General features: G+C 37.8%; 2 long non-coding RNA genes across 3 annotated transcripts in view; one reads left to right on the top strand and one right to left on the bottom strand.

Annotated features, from left to right (window-relative positions):
* Nucleotides 1–1,103: 1,103 nt before the first annotated feature.
* LOC123335115 lies at nucleotides 1,104–2,937 on the bottom strand. 2 transcript variants are annotated; one of them, XR_006553455.2, is made up of 3 exons: nucleotides 2,621–2,935; nucleotides 1,624–2,034; nucleotides 1,104–1,312 (listed from the first exon to the last, which is right to left on the bottom strand). It is a non-coding gene; the product is annotated as an uncharacterized LOC123335115 (long non-coding RNA). The 2 variants fall into 2 exon arrangements; XR_006553454.2 differs by having other exon boundaries at nucleotides 1,624–2,937.
* Nucleotides 1,734–23,304, top strand: part of LOC123335116 — a 214,171-nt gene continuing 192,600 nt past the window's right edge. Inside the window, exon 1 of the long non-coding RNA XR_006553456.1 lies at nucleotides 1,734–1,846. This is a non-coding gene — a long non-coding RNA (uncharacterized LOC123335116). The remainder of the gene's footprint in view (nucleotides 1,847–23,304) is intronic.

Raw genomic sequence — 23,304 nt, 5'->3', positions numbered from 1 at the left:
TTCCTTTATGGGATGCATTATTTAGTAATCTTACTTAATGTACAATAACTTCAATCATTGTGCCTTCAAATGGCAATAAGCATGGTAATGGCTTTGCTGAGCTGTTGCCTGACTTTTATATCATTGTGTTTTCCTTTTAATATTAGAGCCTTGTTTTTATTTCTACGCAGAGTGTGTTTCCCCCAATTTCTATTTTCTGAGAGTGGGGACACTTTTGCCACAGGGAACAATGCATCAAAGTCCACTTAATAGGAAGCATTCTATCCCAATCCAGTGCAAAGGGTAAATATGCACTGCTAATATTTGCATTTCCCCCCATCATTATTTGATTTAAGCAAGCATATCATTTCCTTCTAGGAGGAAGAGGTGCCTTGTAGTCACTCTTAGCTCCAGCAACAAATAGTCTAGCATTTTGTCAAGTATAAATTTTGACAACTTTAACTTGAAATAACTCACTGGAGAATAAGCCAAACAACACAAAAGTGGAAAAACAGTAGCAAATAAGAAGAGGAAACCTAACTGGTGTATTCTGCCTAGGAAAAAGAGGTCTGATAGGTGATTTAAAACCCAACACTCTTTTGTGAATAATCGCAGATGATTCTGATGTTCATAATTTTAGCTATGTTAGCATCACATTTCAGAGAAGGCAATGGCGCCCCACTCCAGTACTCTTGCCTGGAAAATCCCATGGACGGAGGAGCCTGGTGGGCTGCAGTCCATGGGGTCGCTAAGAGTCGGACACGACTGAGCGACTTCACTTTTCTCTTTCATGCATTGGAGAAGGAAATGGCAACCCACTCCAGTGTTCTTGCCTGGAGAATCCTAGGGACGGGGGAGCCTGGTGGGCTGCTGTCTATGGGGTCACACAGAGTCGGACACAACTGAAGCAACTTAGCAGCAGCAACATCACAGTTACGATTTCCTTTTGAGTCTGTCTGCAGCTGTATGTTGTTGAAATCTAACCTTAATCTCTGACCTCCAAAGAGCAACCTCCCAGGGTTAATTCTAAATTGAACTTAGATGAGTGTAAGGTGGGTCAAAATATACATTTCTGTAATATAAATACAAATGTCAAAGTGCATATGTCCTGATGGGTCACATTGTGAACACAAAGGATAGAATTTATTTATAACGTGGAAGCCTTTCTGTGCTTCCCAGAGAGGGGTCCAAATGTCATAATTTACAGGGAAACGTTCACAGCGTCCAGAGGCCCTTTTGTCCTGTAGATAAAGGAGGAGGACGTCATCACAGTCCTTCCAGCAGGAATCCACTTGGGTGGCACCAATCTTGACTTCAAAATGGAACAGTTCATCTATGAAAAACAAAGGTGATGGCCTCTACATCACAAAGCCTCAGAGCACCTGGGAGAAGCTTCTGCCACAGGTTTGTGCCATTTTGCTGTTAAAAACCTGGGGGTGTCATGTCATATCCTCCAGGAATGTGGCCTGCAAGCTGTGCAGAAGTTTTTGCCGCTTCTGGAGCTCCTCCTATTCTGGCGGCTCCACCCTCAGAATCTTCATTAACCAAATCTAGGCAGCCACCCAGCAGCCCCAACAAACTTCCGGTTGTTACTGACCCCAGGGCCAATCACCAGCCTTTCACAGTTTACCTTAACGTGCCTACCTATTTTCGCTCTGGGTAAAGCAGACTGTCCTCTGCCTGAGCAGGGGCAGGGAGCTCCCTCCGCGGGTCTGATGTGCAGGGGGCTGGCAGGAAAGTGCTGCACCTACATGGCTCCGACTCCCGTGAGTACCTGCACGAGGTCACACCTGAGGAGACCCTGAAGAGATGGCAAAGGATGAGCAGGCCGCTCCTGAAAAGATGTTGACCCTGGAGGAATTTCAGGGTGGGTAAATTTCAGCTCTAAAATTTACGGCTTCTCAACCGTGGTGGCAGACGGGTCTGGTGGGCACAGCTGCTCTTGGAGCATGTTCATCAGTTCCTGCTGAAGAGGAGCCCAGGCCGCCTCCAAGAGGACTGCGAGGAGGCTCCCAGCTCCCGACGCTTGGGCCACTGAATAGGTAGGAATGACCGCTGAGTGGTCACAAACAGAAAAGGAAGCAGAGAGCATTAGAAATCAGCTGATAGAGTCCAGAGGTCATGAACTAGCAGGGTGGAGAACGGAATATGCCTGTAGCTGTTATATTGATTTTTTATTTTTCCATTTTTAAAATTTAAGTCAACAATTTTTAAATCATCAAATTTTCATTTGTATAGAAGTCATTTGGCAGAGTTCTCTTTTCTCCATTTCCACCTTAGTTGGTATTTGCACAGAGAACAAAGTTGGGATTAGAACCCAAACCTGTAAGAGTAGTGTGGTGCCTGAAAGAGACCTCTGGCTGCAGATTTCAGCAGCCTGGGTCCTGGACTTGCCATTTATCTTTTATGTGAACTTGACTCATCTTAAAAGAGGAGGGTTATTTCAGCAAAGCCTGGCTTCCCCTGAGCCAGACACATGGACCCCTGAATGGCTTCCATCCCACCCAACCTCCCACTGTTCATTCTTAAAACTGCTAAAGACAATAAGTGTTATAAAGCTTCACTGAGGGAGAAATGTTTGCTCATAATTGCTGAAAGCATTTTTAGAGTCAATATTCAACTGTTTGGTTTTTGTTTTTACCATATTTGAGCTTCAGAAAGTTGCTTGTATCAGATAGTGGTGGTGGGCCAGTTAGAGGGGAAGGTAATCTGAACAGCAACAAGGTGGTATATTTTCAGCGACCTTTCCCAGTTTGCATCTTCCCCTCCAGTAGTGCTCATATCTGTAATAGTCCAAAGTTCTTTGATCACCCAGAACTCACAACTGTGTCTTCTTGAGTGAAGCCCTAGTCCCTAAACCAGTACAGTGGTTTACAAGTAGCTGTTAAGGCAAACAGTGACAGAAAATCATGCCCCTCTCCTCTTTTTACATTGTAATCAGGGACATTCACAATCAAAATTCACAAGCATGTTATTGTCATTAAGGGGAGAATTACAAACACCAAACAGTTGATTAGGGGGCAGGGTCAGCAGTGTTTCCCACAATCAGCCAAAGGCTGATGAAAAGGGTGAGAGTGTAGGGTAGCACTGAACATTGGACTGTTAATAACCTCCAAAAATTATCTTCTCAGTCCTCACAGGTGCAGTCTTCTGGAATGGGAATTTTTTCATAGAAAAACTCTATGTTTCTTCTTTGATTGTGCATGCATAGTACCAGCATTTTTATTATTAATAAATGTTTTGACCTCTTTTGGAAAATTTTCTACCTGAATTTTGGCCATGAAGGAGAAGGCAATTGTTGACTTTATTATAATGATAGGCTGTAATGTACTGAGCCTCATGTGTTGAATGTTAGAAAAGAAAGCCAGTGTTGATGCCAAAACTAAGCCTCTGTATACCAATACCAAATTGAATTTCAGAGACAATATAACTGAAGCAGAAAAGACTAGTTTTATTGCTTTTCCAAGCAAAGCGGGGCACAGCAGGCTAACGCCCTCAGAACTGTGTATCCTGACCTGGAAAGGGTAATGAGGGGTTTATAGTAATATTCCAAGAGGGTTTGGTCAGCTTGTGGACATTTTTCTGATTGATTGATGATGAGGTAATTGGGAGTCAGCATCATCAACCTTCTGGTTCTGACAGGTGTGGAGTTGATGTACTTGCGAGCAGACAGTTAACTTCTTCCACCTGATGGGGGTTTCAGTGTCTGCAAAACAGTTCAAAGATGTTGTTATGTATATCCCTTGAGGGGGAACCAGGACTCTGCCCCAAAGCTGCACTATTGTTTCTTGTACTTTGCAAGTTTCCTCATCCTCTCCCTTCCTTTATGAGTAACTGTTTGAACCTGCCCATTGGCACTCAGGGAAGGTCAGGGGGCTTAAAAGAAGTCTGTTTCCTACAGACATGAAACAGGGGACATAGAAAAGTTTTTATGCCTGGGCGCCCCACAGGGTCCTGCTTGGCTTCATGATGATGAAGGGGCAGTAGTTATTATTAAACACTGGAAAAGAAACGACCGCTGGTTGTGTGGTCTAGGAGCACATTTTTTAGAGTAAATTTCTGTAAGATAGGGCTTCTCTGGTGGTTCAGATGGCAAAGAATCTGCCTGCAATGTAGGAGACCTGAGTTTGATCCCTGGGTTGAGAGATTCCCTGGAGAAGGGACCGGTTACGTAGTCCAGTATTCTGGCTTAGAGAATTCCATGGACAGAGGAGCCTGGCAGGCTATATAGTGCATGGGGTCGCAAAGATTCGGACTGACTGAGCCACTTTTCTTTTCTATAAGATAAGCAAAATTTGCTCTGTTAAAAGCTAGTTATGATCAAAACCTTATTTAACAGTAAAACTATAGTATTTGACCTTCATTTTAATGTTGTATAATATTGGTAGTTATTAATGGTTATCATTTGATATGATAGCTTTAAAATTAGACCAGATAGCCCGCTAGCGTATTCATCACCTTTAATAAGGAAATGAAGTGGATTCTCTGGGCAAACACGGCACATTCTTAGACCCCTAATCCAATTGTTTTTTATTGTTTTGCTGAATTTTAGGTGTTTCCTTTCCACCCCCAACTCTCCTTTGACTTGTCTACCAGTATGTAATGTCCAAGGGCTTTCCTGGTGGCTCAGATGGTAAAGAATCCTCCTGCAATGCAGGAGACCAGGGTTCAATCCCTGGGTCTGAAAGATCCACTGGGGAAGGGAATGCTACCCATTCCAGTTTTCTTGCCTGGAGAATCCTATAGACAGAGGAGTCTGCAGGCTATAGTCCATGGGGTTGCAAAGAGTCAGGCACAACTGAGTGACTAACACTCCCACTTCTTTCCCCATGTGTAATGTCCAATAAAAGAAAACATAAAATATGGTTGCATTTTATTTAAGGAAAAAGACCCTCTGGACATGAAATGTTTTCCAGGTAAAGGCCAAATATTATTGTTTCTCTGTTGAGCTAGATTGTTTGCTGTTTCATGCTCAGTTCATTCTGTGCTTTCATCTTTCAGTGTTTTCTTTGGCCTCTTAGCTAACACAAACTTTTGATATGTATCGTATAAATATAAAAGTGCATTTCTAAGTTGAATAGACAAACTGATGATCAAACAATCAGGTTGATAGAGCTGACCTGCTGGTGACAGTGCTGTAGCGTGTCTGCCCTAGAATGGGCAGGTTAATTAAATATGAGGATTTAGAGCTTTATTTAGCCTTTTTGCATTATGTCCATTTAAAAAAAATTATTATTTTCTTGCATGTCTAAAGATGGATCCATTATAATTTCTAACATTTGTGTACATTTTTAAAGTTTAGAACATTTTTACATAAATTATTTCTTTTAGTCATCATCACAGTTTTATAATTTGAATATTATTGTCCTCATTTTGTAGATGAACATCTGAGACTCAGGAATATTATTTTATTAACATCAAATATCCAATAACTGATGAATCTAATACTTGAACATTGTCTTCTAACTCCTAGGTTGGCGCACTGGGAGACTAATTTCTTGTAGTTCTTTCCATTACATGTCTGTTAATGCTATTTTTATTCTGTTGAAACCTTGGTTCTCTTACATTTTCTTCTGAAGAGAATCCTGAAATATTGAGTGTTCTTTTATTTTCCCCATTCTTCTCTTCCAAAATCACTCTTTCCCTGCTCAGCAAAGGAAGCATAATCTCCATCTATCCTGAATCTTGTTGTTCAGTTGCTAAGTTGTGTCTGATTCCTCATGACCCCAGGAACTGCAGCACGCCAGGCTTCCCTATCCTTCACTATCTTCCAGAGTTTGCTCAAACTCATATTCATTGAGTCAGTGATGCCATTCAACTGTCTCATCCTCTGTCGCTCCTTCTCCTATTGCCCTCAGTCTTTCCCAGCACCAGTCTTTTCCAATGAGTTGACTCTTCGCATCAGGTGCCAAAGTATTGGAGCTTCAGCGTCAGTCCTTTCAGAAGATTCAGTGAATATCAGTGAATATTCAGGGTTGATTTCCTTTAGGATTGACTAGGTTGATCTCCTTGCCATCCAAGGGACTCTGAGGAGTCTTCTCCAGCACCACAGATCAAAAGCATCAATTCTTTGGCATTCAGTCTTCATGGTCCAACTCTCACATCGTACATGACTACCGGGAAAACCATAGCTTTGACTCTATGGACCTTTGTCAGCAAAGTGATGTCTCTGCTTTTTAATATGCTGTCTAGGTTTGTCATAGCTTTTCTTCCAAGGAGCAAGCATCTTTTAATTTTGTGGCTGCAGTCACTATCAGCAGTGATTTTGAAGCCCAAGAAAATAAAATCTGCAACTGTCTCCAATTTTCCCCCATCTATTTGCCATGAAGTGATGGGACTGGATGACATGATCTTAGTTCTTTGGATGTTGAGTTTTAAGCCAGCTTTTTCACTCTCCTTTTCACATTCATGAAAGCTCTTTAGTTCCTCTTCACTTTCTATCATTGGCTTGGTGGTTTAGTTGCTAAGTTGTGTCCGACTCTTGAAACCCCATGGACTTTAGCCTGCCAGGCTCCTCTGTCCAAGGGATTCTTCAGGCAAGAATACTGGAGTGGGTTACCATTAGGGTGGTATTATCTGTATATATGAGATTGTTGATATTTCTCCTGACAATCTTTATTCCAGCTTGAGTGGATCCAGCCTGACATTCTGCATTTGTACTCTGCATAGAAGTTAAATTGGAGAAGGCAATGGCACCCCACTCCAGTACTCTTGCCTGGGAAATCCCATGGATGGAGGAGCCTGGTGGGCTACAGTCCATGGGGTTGCTAAGAGTCGGACATGACTGAGAGACTTCACTTTCACTTTTCACTTTCATGCATTGGAGAAGGAAATGGCAACCCACTCCAGTGTTCTTGCCTTGAGAATCCCAGGGACAGGGGAGCCTGGTGGGCTGCCGTCTGTGGGGTCGCACAGAGTCGGATATGACTGAAGTGACTTAGCAGTAAAAGTTAAATATGCAGAGTGACAATATACAGCCTTGAGGTACTCCTTTTTCGATTTTGAACCAGTCCATTGTTTCATGTCCAGTTCTAAATGTTGCTTCTTGTCCTGCATACAGGTTTCTCAGGAGGCAGGTGGTCAGGTGTTCCCATATCTTTAAGAATTTTTCACAGTTTGTTGTGATCCACATAGTCAAAGCCTTTATCATAGTCAATGAAGCAGAAATACATTTTTTTTTTCCTGGAATTTTCTTGCTTTTTCTGTGATCCAATGGATGTTGGTAATTTGATCTCTGGTTCCTCTGCCTTTTCTAAATCTAGCATGTATACCTGGAAGTTCTCAGTTCACATATTGCTGAAACATAGCTTGAAGGATTTTGAGCATTACCATGTCAGTTATGAAATGAGCACAATTGTATGGTAGTCTGAACATTCTTGGCATTGCCTTTCTTTGAAATTGGAAAGAAAACTGACCTTTTCCAGTCCTGTGGTCACTGCTGAGTTTTTGAAATTTGCTGGCATATTGAGTGCTGCACTTTAACAGCATCATCTTTTAGGATTTGAAATAGCTCAACTGGAATTCCATCACCTCCACTAGATTTGTTCATAGTGATGCTTCCTAAGGCCCACCTGACTTCACACTCCAGGGTGTCTGGCTCTAGGTGAGTGACACACCATCATGGTTATCTGGGTCATGAAGATCTTTTTTGTATAGTTCTTCTGTATATTCTTGGCATCTCTTTTTAATCTCTTAATCCCCATCCATCCTGAATCTTACTACTCTCTATTGCCATGGGGTGTAAGACTTCCACCAGCCTCTAACAGATACTTCACAAATGCATTCTTTTGAGAAAAATTTATAACAACAAGACAAGGAGATCCTTATGGACTATTGAAAGGATGGGACTTTATTTCATCCATATAATAAATTCAAGTCACAGAACTGATCCTGACTGTACACTTTCTGAGGAACCATGTGGAAAAACCAGAGAATTTTTTCATATTGAAATCTGGGATATTTATTTGTTGATATTTATCCTTTCCTGCTTGAAAGGTGTTGTTGAGGGTTTTAAAACCCCTGAACTGCAGGCTGCTTGACCCAGGATTGAGCAAGCTCCCATGGCAGTAAATGAGGCTTCCAGGTAGAGAATTTCAGAGAGACGGTACATCAGGGGGAAGCTGCTTGTGCGCTGGAAACTGTCTGATGTTGCTGCAGGTAAACTTAGAAGTGGACTGAAGGGATGTGTAGTAATGTATGTGTGCACATGTGCGTGTGTGTGTGTGTGTGTTCATTTAGATTCGAGTGAGATTTTGATGGATGACATTATGTATTGAAATAACATATTCAGAAATGCCAAGATTCTGCCTTGGCCAATTAACCCTCATCACAGAGTTTCCTAAAAGAGATATAAACATAAAGAAGAGTTGTAAACAAGGAGTGTAATGTTTCTTTATTATTAGATGAAAGTCTGTTACCCCAGTGCAGAGCTTTCTGGAAAATTGGGCTGCAATCATGACTTTGGCTTAAATGCTAAGTGGGGCCTCTCTCTTACCTTATACTAAAATCCTACTACTTCGTGGTTATAGGACTTGAAAGGATGATTATGGATAATTGAGGATGATTATGTACACACACACACACACACACATATATATAAATTTATTGCAAGGATTAGGTTTACATGATTTGTAAGGGCTGCAATCATATGAACCTACTCCTTGCAATACATTTTTAATGTTGTGAACAGAAGGTGCTAGTGAAAGCCAAATAGTTACACTTGATTCTTATACTCTCAGCCTATCCAGCCTTAAGTGTAGTTCTATTGGTGGTATGGAATTGACTTGGTTAGACTGGTATTATTTCCTTTATGAAAACTAAGTTGTGGTGTACAATTCTGATACCAATTTTGACTTGTGTGTGTGTGTGTGTGTGTGTGTGTGTGTGTTTTGCCCCTCAGTAGCAAGCAATAGTCAGACACTATCTACTTGGAGATAGTGTCCAATGTTACAGGTTAAGGGTTCAGTCCTACAGGAGTGCCCTTCCCTACTACTTTAGATGCCAATATCAGATTCAGGTTGCACCTGTGCTCTGACCAACCATCTATCAATTGGAGGCTCCAACAACTCCTACCTTGAGTTCAGTTTCTCTGCTGGAATGATTCACAGAAATCAGAGAAGCATTTTACTTACCAGATAACTGGTTTACTATAACATGATATAACTCAGGAATAGCCAGATAGAAGAGACTCATAAAGGGAAAGGACCAGGAGCTCCATGATGTCTATGTGACACTCTTCCAGATGTTCACCAGGAAGCTATCCAAACCTCATCCTTTTGAGTTTTTATGAAGGCTTCATTTCATAGGCATGAGTGATGTAACTCATTGGCCATTAGTTACTGATTCAGCTTCTAGACCCCTTTCCTCCTTGGAGGTCAGAGGAGGCAGAACTGAAAGTTCTAAACCTCAACTCACAGATTTGGTTTTCCTGGGAATCCGCCCCCATCCTTAGATGCATTTCAAAAGTCACTTTGTTAACACAGCAAATGATACTTTATTTCTGGTCATTGGGCTGCCGTCTATGGGGTCACACAGAGTCGGACAGGACTGAAGCGACTTAGTAGCAGCAGCAGCAGCAGCAGGATATTCCAAGGGTTTTTGGAGGTTTGTGCCAGGAGCTTGGACTGGAATGAAGTACTGGAATTAATCCAATACACATTAATTGTTACAAATTACAGTATCACAGGTGGTTGGAAGAGTGTTTCCCTACTTGTATTCCCCAGAGCTCTATGTGTGTGTATTTTAAGCAGTTAGTCCAAAAAGCCAAACCCATTGGAAACTAGAGGTACACCCAGTCCGTCTTCTTCACAGTAGGGTATCAGAAAGTCCTTCACTGTCCTATGTAATTGTTTCTTAAGGTAAATAGTTCTTATACAATACTGGGATGAGTGATGAGTTAGGAAGTTCTGGCTTGCAAAGAATATTTGCTGTTGTATGATAAAATCCCTAACAGCTCACATTAAGACATCCAATAAGTTAACTGCAAAATTACATTACATTTTGATTATTTTCTTTCTTTTTCATTCTGCTTTACACCTAACTGGTTTGTCTAAACTGCCATATCCAAACAGGTTATGTTGTTGTTCAGTTGCTAACTTGTGTCCAACTCTTTGTGACCCCATGGACTGCAGTATGCCAGGCTTTCCTGTCCTCCACCATCCCCCACTGTTTGCTCAAGTTCATGTCCATTGAGTCAGTGATGGACTCAATGGTTAGATAGACTATCTAACCATCTTACCCTCTGTTGCCCTCTTCTTCTTTTGCCTTCAATGTTTTCCAGCATCAGGGTCTTTTCCAATGAGTTGGCTCTTCACATCAGGAGGCCAAAGTACTAGAGGTTATACAAACAGGTTGTTTAACGAACAGGTTATACAATGAGCAATTCACAGTTCTGCATTCCTCATTAATTGCCATCAATTCAAAGAGGGTGCCAAATTTAAATGACTATATTTTCTATTAATAATTTTCCATAAAATATTAAAACCTACAAATTGTATCATTCATCTTGTAGAAATTAAGTGTTTAATATAGTTCATGTCTGAAAGTATTCCCTACCAACTTTTCTGTGTAGTCCCAAATATGGAACACTCACTCATGTGCCTAATTCAGGACTTAATTCCTTCTTTAGCAGCTATTTCCTGAGCTTTTCTCCCTCCACTGGATCTAGTGTAGATACTTCATGATCTCCAAAATTGGATTCATCCATCATTGAGTCCAAAGTTTCTAAATTTCCAAAATCTAGGAAGATACCTACTATTGTATCACTAGCCTGACATTCCTCAAGTTTACAACACACATATCCTCAGCCATCATAGCAGTATGTCAAGTAAAATATAATATTATTAAAACTGAGTGTGTTCTGTATACCCTCATTGTAAACCATAAGAAATGCATGAAATATGGAATTCTCTCATCAGGCATTAATGGAAAAACTGTTTCTCTGTTCCCAGGTATGTGTGTGTGTTGGGGAAGGGAGGGCTCATCCATAAATACTATCTCTGCTTTTCTCAGAAAATAGTATTGAAAACACATTTCTCTATTTGTAAAGCTCCGCTTTGGAATCTTTCCTTAGGATCATTTCTACTCTTTAGTAGAAATGGTTAACCTTTTAAAAACCTTTTAAGAAATCCGCCCCCACTGCAAATTCTTGAAACTTCAATAAAAAAATAAGAGGAAAGACTAGGGAAAAAGGGCTCTGTGCCAAGAAGTGGTAGAACAATAAAAAAGAATTATAGTGCATGCAAGACTGACATAAGATAGTAATTACTAAAAAGAAAAAAATATGTTTTTAAATTAAAAACAAATGAATAAATAATCCATAAGTCAAATAGAGAATCATAATGGAAGTAAAAAAATGCAAAAACCTGAATGACAATTAAATATATAAAACTTACAGGATGTAAGTGGTATTTGAGAACAATTTATATTCTCAAGTGTTTATACTGGAAAAGAAGAAAGGATAAAAATAAGGTTTGTACATTAAAGGTCAGGAAATAAAAATAATGTATTTAAGGAAAATATTATAGAAGAGACATAATGGACAAAAATCAAATGTCAATAAAATTGAAAACAAAGTTATAATAAAGAAGATCAAAAGACTGTATGCAACTTCTTGAAAAACCCATAAAATTTATGAATCTCTGACAGTGTTGATCACCTTAAGGGAAAAAAATGAATAAATAGATGGAATAAAAAAAACTATAGATTTGAATGAATAATAAAAATGTATAGAATTCTAGTAATTCTATTCCAAAATATTTGAAACAAAATACATATTTATTAAAACACTATAAAAATAACTACATCAATATTGACTCAAGAAATAGTAAGGATAAACCTATAACTATTCAAGAAATTTAATGTGAAGGGCAAAATCTTATAAAAAATACAAAAGCAAGTTTTCTGGGGGCCTGCTGCCAAACATTCAAGAGATATGATTGCTGATATTACTGAAAAAAGCTTCTAGAGTACAGATACAGAAGAAAGTAAACTGTAACTCATGCTATTGGGCCGTGATCAAACCAAAAATACCTATTTGAGAAAATAGATGCTAGATTTAATGATGAAAGTAGATGTAAATATCTGAAAAAAGAAATAAACTTAATCAAATTGGTGAAAGATTTGCATGCTAAAAATTAGAAAACTATGATGAAGGAAATTAAAAAGGACACAGATAAATGAAAAGACATCCTGTGTTTATGGATTAGAAGAATTATGATTGTTAACATTTATACTACCCAATATGATCTCCAGATTCATGGTAAACTCTGTTAAAATACCAAAGGCATTCTTTACAAAAATAAGAAAGCCATCCTAAAATTCAAATGGAGCTGCAAAATGTCCCACATAGTCAAGGCAATCTTGGGCAAGAAGAACAAAACTGGAGGCATCCCACTTCCTGATTTCAAACTATACTGCAAAGCTAGAGTAATGAGGACAGTATGCCTGCCACTGACATAAAAACAGACATACAAATCAATGAAACAGAATAGAGAGCCCAGAAATAAACCCACATGTTTATGATCAGCTGACCTTTGACAACAATGCCACAATAGGTTCGAAATTTGGTGCTGGAAAAACTGGGTATCCACATGCAGAAGAATAACTTTGGATCCTATATCATACTGTATTAAAAATCAACTCAATGGGCAAAAGACTTAAACATGAGACTGAAACTGTAAAACTCCTAGGAGAAAACATAGGGAAAAAGCTTTTTGACATTAGTCTGGACAGTAATCTTTTTTTAATATGATCACAAAAGCACAGGAAGCAAAAGTAAAAACACATAGGATATCACATTAAACTAAAAGCCTCTGAAGCAAACAAAAGTAGAAGAAACAACAGAGTGAAAAGGCAACCTGTGGAATGGGAGAAAATATTTTCAAATGATGAATCTTATAGAGGATTATAATCCAACATTTATAAGGAACTTAAGCAACTCAATAGAAAACCAAAAACCAAAAACCTCAATTACAAAATAGACAAAAGATCTGCATACACATGTCTCAGAAGAAGACATACAAAAATCAACAGATATATGAAATAATAACATCACTAATTATCATGGGTGTGAAAATCAAAACTATAATAAGACATAATCTTGAATCTATTAGAGTAACTATTATCAAAAAGACCAAAGATAACAAGTACGGATGAGGATTTGTAGGAAAAGGAATCCTGATACACTAATGATGGGATTGTAAACTGGTATAACCATTACAGAAAACAGTATAGAGATTCCTCAAAAAGTTAAAAATGGAACTACCATATGATTCAGCAATTCCACTTCTGGATATATTTCCAGAGGAAATGAAAACAAGCTCTCAAAAAGATTTCTGGACTCCCATATTCAAGGCAACATTATTTACAATAGCAAAGATGTGAAAAAACCTTTGATGGATGAATGGATCAAGAAAATGTGATACTACACATATACATACACACAAATACACAATGGAATATTATTCACCAGAACAAAATTCTGATGTTTGTGATAATGTGCATGAACTTGGAAGACATTATGCTGGTGAAATAAGCAAGACACTGAATGTTAAGTAATCAGATCAGATCAGATCAGTCACTCAGTCATGTCCGACTCTTTGCGACCCCATGAATCGCAGCACGCCAGACCTCCCTGTCCATCACCAACTCCCGGAGTTCACTCAGACTCACGTCCATCGAGTCAGTGATGCCATCCAGCCATCTCAGCCTCTGTCGTCCCCTTCTCCTCCTGCCCCCAATCCCTCCCAGCATCACAGTCTTTTCCAATGAGTCAACTCTTCGCATGAGGTGGCCTAAGTACTGGAGTTTCAGCTTTAGCATCATTCCTTCCAAAGAAATCCCAGGGCTGATCTCCTTCAGAATGGACTGGTTGGATCTCCTTGCAGTCCAAGGGACTCTTAAGAGTCTTCTCCAACACCACAGTTCAAAAGCATCAATTCTTCGGTGCTTAGCCTTCTTCACAGTCCAACTCTCACATCCATACATGAACACAGGAAAAACCATAGCCTTGACTAGATGGACCTTTGTTGGCAAAGTAATGTCTCTGCTTTTGAATATGCTATCTAGGTTGGTCATAACTTTCCTTCCAAGGAGTAAGTGTCTTTTAATTTCATGGCTGCAGTCACCATTTGTAGTGATATTGGAGCCCAGAAAAATAAAGTCTGACACTGTTTCCACTGTTTCTCCATCTATTTCCCATGAAGTGGTGGGACCGGATGCCATGATCTTCGTTTTCTGAATGTTGAGCTTTAAGCCAACTTTTTCACTCTCCACTTTCACTTTCATCAAGAGGCTCTTTAGTTTCTCCTCACTTTCTGCCATAAGGGTGGTGTCCATCTGCATATCTGAGGTTATTGACATTTCTCCCAGCAATCTTGATTCCAGCTTGTGCTTCTTCCAGTCCAGCGTTTCTCATAATGTACTCTGCATAGAAGTTAAATAAGCAGGGTGACAATATACAGCCTTGATGTACACCCCATCATGGTTACCTGGGTCATTAAGATCTTTTTTGTACAGTTCTTCTGTGTATTCTTGCCATCTCTTCTTAATATCTTCTGCTTCTGTTAGGTCCATACCATTTCTGTCCTTTATCGAACTCATCTTTGCATGAAATGTTCCTTTGGTATCTCTGATATTCTTGAAGAGATCCCTAGTCTTTCCCATTCTGTTGTTTTCCTCTATTTCTTTGCATTGATCACTGAAGAAGGCTTTCTTAACTCTTCTTGCTATTCTTTGGAACTCTGCATTCAGATATTTATATCTTTCCTTTTCTCCTTTGCTTTTTGCTTCTCTTCTTTTCACAGCTATTTGTAAGGCCTCCCCAGAGAGCCATTTTGCTTTTTTGCATTTCTTTTCTATGGGAATGGTTTTGATCCCTGTCACCTCACTTATACATGGAATCATAGAAGTGCTTTCATAGAAACGCAGAGTAGGTTGTCAAGGGTTGAGGAGAAAGGAAAATGAGATGTTGACCAAAGGCTATGAAGTTTCAATTCTGTAAGATGAGTAAATTCTGGAGATCTAAAGTAGCATGTGAGTATAGGTAACAATACTGTATTTTATACTTGAAATTTTCTGAGAAGGTAGAGCCTAAGTATTTGTTCCCTCACCCACCACACACAAATGGTAACTCTGTGATGTGATGAATATATTAATTAGATTATGGTGATAATTTCACAATGTATACCTACGTCAAAAACATCAAGTTATACACCTTAAATACATGCAGTTTCTATTTGTCAATTATATCTCATAAAACTGAAAAAAAAAATTCTGTATGTCATTTGGATTATACTTCTCCAGGAAGTTCTTACCATATATATTATTACATAATTTAATATTATATCTTTGTACATGTTTACTCCCCTAATCTATGAGTGAACTCATTGTTGTGAGTAAATTACTGCGGCATGTAGATTCTCAATAAATGTTTTATTGAATTTGTGCATAAATGCTAGGGTAAATTTGTGATTGCCAAATATTTTTAAGGTTTCTATACTGCATAAATTCCATAACCAAAATTTTATCATTAAAGCCCAGTAAGTTTATTCAGGTATTCCATTTCATAGCTATTGAAATGAAAAAAGTATTTGCCCCTTTGAGAATAATAATTCATTGTCCAACAAGTATAACTAATGAATGTTGTAATGAAAAGATAAGGGTTATATAACCAAGCACTTAATGAGAATTTGGGTATTAAAACTAAGGAGAAGGAGAATTAGGCATAGTCAGGAAGAAAGAAATTATAAAACTCATAGGGTAAAACATTATAGTTTATCACTTATGACCATTCGCTTGGGAAGCAGGAACTAAGTGGTGTGTATGTTATAAAGTGATTAGCATCCTGCTAGCTGTGCCACTAGTAAGACAGTAACTCATCAGTAATATCCATGTTATAACGTGATTAGAATGTTTCTAGCTATGCCATGAGCAAGCTGCTTATCCTTGTGCCAATTAATGTCCTTGGACCTTAGGTTCCACCTCTGAGCTTTAAATATGTTGCCCCTACAAAAGCTTGGGTCTCATCTATTATTATATGCCATGGTTACTTTTGATATATTCTGTTCCCAAATATTAAAAAAAAAAAAAAGTTAGTCCATTCAGTTCCAATGACCCAGTAACCCAGAAAATAATCAGTTTTATATATATTGGAAGTAACATCTGCACATTGAATGTACCCCAATAATTTAGGTATAAGTTTTATGCAGATGAGATGTCTTTATGGGTAATGATATATAATCATAATTCCAGACAGTTTCATGACAAGGAAATTTAAACACAAATAATGTGACTGCCCTGCTTTCAACAAGAATTGCTTGTTTTCTGAATGTTGCTTCTGACACATGGAGCAATGATGCAGAGAAGCATACTGGAGTTCAAAGAATTCAATTGCAGGGTTTAAGAGAATTATCTAAAGCTATGTATGACTCAAAAGTGCTCCCCTTAGGGAGTGTGGTATAGTAGGTTGACCTAAGGTCAGAATCAAATGAAGTAGGATTAAAATTCATCTCTGCCATCAGCAGCTAAATTTGTGGAACTTACTTAATTTCCTTGTGTCTTAATTTCTTCATCTATAAAGTAGGGATCATGGAACCTACATTATGTGGTTTTATAATAATAAAACACTTTGAGTCAAGTGTTTGGTATGTAACAAATGCTTAAAAGAGCCTTTCAGCTTCAGTTTTTTTCCATTAACTTTTAAAATATACTTTGGAATCACAGCACTGACAAATGAAAACACATGAAATAACTCAAAAAGTATTTACTTAGAGTCCTTTTCACATCAGATGGTTTTTCAAATGCTAGAGATACAATGGTATTTCTAGACAGACATGATTCCTGCCTTCATGAAGTTCACATTCCAGTAGGTGAGAAAGGGGAAAAACATAGAACAAAATACCATAGAAGCTCTGATAATTGTTCTGAAGGAAACAAAGAGGGTTATGGGAAAATAGTGAAATATTGGGTGGTAGGATCAAAAGAGAAATCTATTGTATTAAAAAAAGAAATGTGTCAGTTTAAGTTGAAAGTAATAACATTACAGTAAATCCAGGAGGATATGCGCAGGTCCACAAGATATTGTAGAGAATCAGAGTAACTCAAGCAAATGGTCAGTAGTGATTTTCATTAGAAGTTGAGCAACTGTGATTATAGATGCTGTGCTATGCTAAGTCACTTCAGTCGTGTCCGACTCTGTGTGACCCCACAGACGGCAGCCACCAGGCTCCCCCGTCTCTGGGATTCTCCAGCAAGAACACTGTAGTGGGTTGCCATTTCCTTCTCCAATGCATGAAAGCGAAAAGTGAAAGTGAAGTTGCTTAGTCGAGTCCGACTCTTAGTGACCCCATGGACTGCAACCTACCAGGCTCCTCCATCCATGGGATTTTCCAGGCAAAGTACTGGAGTGGGGTACCATTGCCTTCTCCGTGATTATAGATAGTTTCACTTTGTAAGAAGTCTGAGGTTGGATTTGTGAAAGAAAGAAATGATAAGAAATGACTTCATCATGGTTGTAGTCTGGATTTTAGGTAAAAATGGTCTGTGGCAGGCCTGACCACTCCAGAATTTCTTGAATACTGAAGCTCTGCTGTATCTTTCATATCTAGGTCAGGATGAATAAGCAAGTTCTTTGTGAATCATGTTTCTTCCCTTATTATGTCTAATATTACCATTCACCTAGAAAAATTTAGAGGGAGCCAGACAATTAATTAAACAATAAAATATGAGATATAAGGAAGAATTAGAATGTGAGGAGTAAATGAGGCTTCAAGGTAACTGTGGGCAAAGTAATTTACCAGTCATGATTTCGTTGAGAATAATTGAAAATATTGGATAAAATCTTAAGCAATATTTCCTTGACAGTAGCAGAGAGCTGCAAAGAAATGAAAAATTAAAGATGTTGGAAAAGGAAGATACTATAAGAGATAAGCCCAGTGTTTGACTTCTAAGACAAATTTAGAATTATAAAGGTGACATGTATATGTATGTTCAAGTATTGCAGTTAAAGAGTCCAATGTTTTATCTTAACAGACAATCAGTAATTGAGTGGACAGATAAAATTCATACAGTCACATGATAAAATACTGTACATAGCATACATAGAATTAAGTTAAACAGAACTACAGTTATTAGCATGGGTGGATTTTTCAAAACATTGAATGAAATTAGGAATTCCAGGGAAATGGATAGATGCATTTATATTACAAGCATGCACAAATAATTATATATATATGTATATATATGTTCTTGTATATATAAATACTTAAGAAAAGTAGAAAATAGTTGTTTATTGCTTTGGAGTTATCTAGTAAGATCCTGTGTTAAATCATTGCTATAAATTAAAGAAACTGAAAACACAGTAGACAGACTTACTGACTAACAAAGAAAAAAAGCCCACAGACCAAGAGTATGAATAATATTACTCAGGTGGAACTAGTGTAAAGAATCTGCCTGCCAAAGGAGGCACAAAGAGATGCAGGTTGGATCCCTGGGTCCGGGGAAGATACCCTGGAATAGGAAATGGTGACTGGCTCCAGTATTGTTGCCTGGCATATTCTGTGGACAGAGCAGCTTGGTGGGCTACAGTCCATGGAGTCACAAAGGAGTCAGATACAACTGAGCACAGCATCATACTACTCAAACTAGTACTTTTTTAAACCTCTTAATGAACTAAGATGTCATTTGGAAATAATAACTTGTAATAAAATAGGTCTTTTCATTTGGATATGGATTCTTTACTCCGGAATCACTTAATATGCTTTGATGGATATATAAGAATAAAATAATGGAAGGAAGTTTAGAAAGCTACACTTTAATACACAGTGGATATAGGGATGGGACTGAGGATAAAAGAAATGCATACCAAAAAATCTAAAATTATATCTGCCTTGATAATGGTATCATGTCATCAACTGGAGGATACTTTTGATTGAAATCTGTATATATAGGGCACATGAATACTTACAGGAGGAAGAATATACTTTTGAATTCAGTATGTTGTTTAATTTAAAGTCTTAGGGAAATGAAAAAGAGTTTTCAAAGGGCAAGAAATAATTTACTTGTTGGGCTGGATTTTCAAGGGAAATAACTGAGTGTGAATAGGCAAGACAAGTCTTGGGTCTTTTTGTGATTTTCCGTTCTGCAGCAATTCCTAAAATAATCATTTCAACTATTTGTCACCAAGCACCTGTTAATAAAAAAACTATGTATTAAAATGTTTACAGGATTAATTGATCAGTAATCAGTATAACTTTTAAACTCTTAGAAATGTGTTGTAGTATACACCTTAAGCAATGATTTAATCAGAGCCTCCAAAGATGGGAAATATCACATACTCTCATATTTAGTTAAGGTGGTTTGTGTAATGGACAAGCTGTCTCAAGCAGCAGGTAGATTGAAATTTTCAGCCATAGAGTATTTAATGTTTTCATTTAGTGTGGTTGCTCATCCAGTGGTCTGCCTTTTATTGCACTTGTGTTCTTCTATGTTAACCACAGCTTACAATGTTTGTCCTACTCTGTTGTGCTCTTTGATTGCCAATGCCTTTCTCCTTTCTCCCTGGGTTCAGTTCCTGGGTTGGGAAGATCTCCCGGGGAAGGGAAAGGCTACCCACTCCAGTATTCTGGCCTGGAGAATTCCATGGACTATATAGTCCATGGGGTCGCAAAGAGTTGGACACAACTGAGCGACTTTCACACTTTGACTTTACGTCTCCTTTCTCAGCTCATATTCATTGTCATGTAATGTGGTCTAGTGCATTTGGTCATTCCTTTAGTGTACTATCAGCATTTTTTCCTCCTGTTTCTCAGAGTCATTACATATTATGGTGCCATTTTGTTCACTTCTTATAATCTCTGATAATGTAAATAAATGCTAAGATGTGCACTGTGTTTCTAGGTTAATGTAATCTCTAAAAATCAGGTAGGATAGAGTTACATTTCTTGTTCCAATTGACACATAAGATAAAAATGATATGTAATAAAAATTATTTCTGAAATTTCTTTTAGATAAGCTGCAAAACTCAGTATACCTGATGTTTTTCTGATATATATTAGTATTTGTTCACTTTAATTTAGTTTAGCCATTGGCTTGGTAGATCTTAATGTGATTTACTATATGTGTGTATGTGTATTTTAATACACATACATATTTAATACATATAGGAATATTTCCAGTATATGTTATGTTCATTACACATATGCACTAAAAGGAGAGTTATTCAGTTTATGGGAGACACTCAAGAACTCAGGCCAACTGAGGAATCAACAGTCATATTTCTTATCTAGTGTTCACCCTGGATACGTGTCAATGAGTGGAATGGTTGAGGATCAAACATAAAATTTGTCTTTTCTATTTCTCTCTGTCTCATTAATTATATTTCTGTCCTCCCCATCTCCTAGATGCATAAAAAATGCACATACAAAGTTTATATAGGGTGATATACTGAAAAAATTTATCAATCATTTTATACATTGGGTTAATTGGAATATAGCTATATTTTAACTGTGAGTTGTAGACATTTCAAGCTCATGTTCATATGGATGAAATAATAAAGCTCAGATACATTGTAATTCTTAGTCATCTGTGCCTGTCAGCATTTATACCTGAGTGTGTATACTTTTCATGTAATTTTCAGGGTTCTGACATTCAGTGTTTGATGTGATCATATAGAAATCCCTTCCAAATGAATCTTGGAAAGGTATAGATAAATGTTTGTTATTTTCTGAAGGAGCATGTAGGAGAATTGATGTTCTTTCTTTTTAAATATTTTGTAGAATTTGCCAGTTAAACAATATGAGCCTGAAAATTTCTGTTTTGGAAGATTTTGAACTATGAATTCAATTTCTTTAATACTTATAGAACTACTTAGGTTATCTTGTTTATCATGAAAGTGAAAGTGTTAGTCATTCAGTCATGTTCTGCTCTTTGCGACCCTCTGGACTGGAGCCTGCCAGGTTCTTCTGTCCATGGAATTCTCTAGGCAAGAGTACTGGCATGGATTGCCATACCCTTCTCCAGGGGATCTTCCAGACCCTGGGATTGAACCCAGGTCTCCTGCCTTGCAGGCAGATTCTTTACCATTTGAGGAAGCCCTTTGTTTATCATGGATGTACTTGTGTGTGTTAGTCCCTCAGCTGTGTCTGACTCTTTGCAACTCCATGGACTGTAGCCCTCCAGGGTCCTCTGTCCAAAGGAGTTTTCCAGGAAAGACTACTGGAGAGGGTCACCATTCTCTTCTCCCGAGGATCTTCCTGACCCAGGGATCGAACCCAGGTCTCCCACACTGCAGGCAGATTCTTTACCATCTGAGCCACTGGGGAAGCCCCTTGTTTATCATGGGTGAATTCTAATAGTTTGTGGTTTTTGAAGAATTGGACCACTATACAATTTGTCAGATTTATGTGCCTAGGGATAGTTGTTCATAGTATTCTTAAAGTCTGTGAGATTTTCAATGATATTCTCTATTTTATTCCTGATATTATTAATCTTTGCTTTCTTTCTCCTCTTCTTTGTCTGTCTTCCTAGAGGTTTATCAATTTTATTGATCTTTTTAAAGAACCAGCTTTTGGTTTCACTGATTTTCACTATTGTTTTTAATGTTTCCAAATTTATTGATTTCTGCTCTTATTTTTATGATTTCTCTCTTCAGCTTGATTTGAATTTATTTTGATCTTGTTGCTCTAGTTTCTTAAATCAGGAGTTTAGATTATGGGATGAGACTTTTCTTCTATTCTAATAATAGTGTTAAATATAAACTTCCTACAAGCACTGCTTTTACTGTGTCTCACAAACTTTGATATGTTGTATTTTCATTTTCCCACAGTTCAAAGTATTTTATAATTTATCTTGAGAATTATTCTTCAACAATGAATTGTTTGGGTATTTCCTCTTGTTTTTTGGTTATTGATTTCTAGCTTGACTCCACTTGAGTCAGAGAACATACTTTGCATGATTGCAATTCTTTTAAATTGGTAAAGTTTGTTTTAGGGCAATGAGGTATTTTTCATGATTTATCTTAATGAAATTTCAATGTGCACTTGGAAAACAATTATGTTTATGTATTATTCTATAAATGGCAGTTAGATACAGTCGGTAGTATTTTCTCAGTTCATCTATGTGTTTATTAATTTATTGTTTACTAGTTATATTTACTACTGAGAGTATTGAAGCCTCCAAATATGGTTAAGGGTGTAGCTTTTAGTTCTGTTAGATTTTGCTTCTTATACTTTGAAATTCTGCTGTTAAATGCATGAACATCCTTTTTGACAAATAGGATTTGCATAACATGAGCAAGACTATTAGAAAAGAGGATAAGAAGTAAAGGGCTTGTACTTTATTTCATGCCAATATAGCACATGTAGGAATTACTAGAAATATAAAGCTTAGTTTTGTAAATACAATTATAGAAATAACAAAATTATAATTTGCAAAACAATTCAAATCTGAGCAAAGTCTGATTTCTTTCTTTTTTAAAAAATTTATTTTAATTGGAGGCTAATTACTTTACAATATTGTGGTGGTTTTTTTTTTTTTTTTAATTTTTCAGTCTGGTTATTTTTTTTTTTTTTTTTTTTTTAAATTTTATTTTATTTTTAAACTTTACATAACTGTATTAGATTTGCCAAATATCAAAATGAATCCGCCACAGGTTTACATGTGTTCCCCATCCTGAACCCTCCTCCCTCCTCCCTCCCCATTCCATCCCTCTGGGTCGTCCCAGTGCACCAGCCCCAAGCATCCAGTATCGTGCATCGGACCCGGACTGGCAACTCATTTCATACATGATATTTTACATGTTTCAATGCCATTCTCCCAAATCTTCCCACCCTCTCCCTCTCCCACAGAGTCCATAAGACTGTTCTATACATCAGTGTCTCTTTTGCTGTCTCGTACACAGGGTTATTGTTACCATCTTTCTAAATTCCATATATATGCGTTAGTATACTGTATTGGTGTTTTTCTTTCTGGCTTACTTCACTCTGTATAATAGGCTCCAGTTTCATCCACCTCATTAGAACTGATTCAAATGTATTCTTTTTAATGGCTGAATAATACTCCATTGTGTATATGTACCACAGCTTTCTTATCCATTCATCTGCTGATGGACATCTAGGTTGCTTCCATGTCCTGGCTATTATAAACAGTGCTGCGATGAACATTGGGGTACTCGTGTCTCTTTCCCTTCTGGTTTTCTCAGTGTGTATGCCCAGCAGTGGGATTGCTGGATCATAAGGCAGTTCTATTTCCAGTTTTTTAAGGAATCTCCACACTGTTCTCCATAGTGGCTGTACTAGTTTGCATTCCCACCAACAGTGTAAGAGGGTT

The sequence above is a fragment of the Bubalus bubalis genome, chromosome 9 (assembly GCF_019923935.1).
Source record: "Bubalus bubalis isolate 160015118507 breed Murrah chromosome 9, NDDB_SH_1, whole genome shotgun sequence".
Lineage (NCBI taxonomy): Eukaryota > Metazoa > Chordata > Mammalia > Artiodactyla > Bovidae > Bubalus > Bubalus bubalis.
The sequence above is the reverse complement of the archived record's forward strand: the minus strand, read 5'-3'. Positions and strand labels throughout refer to the sequence as shown.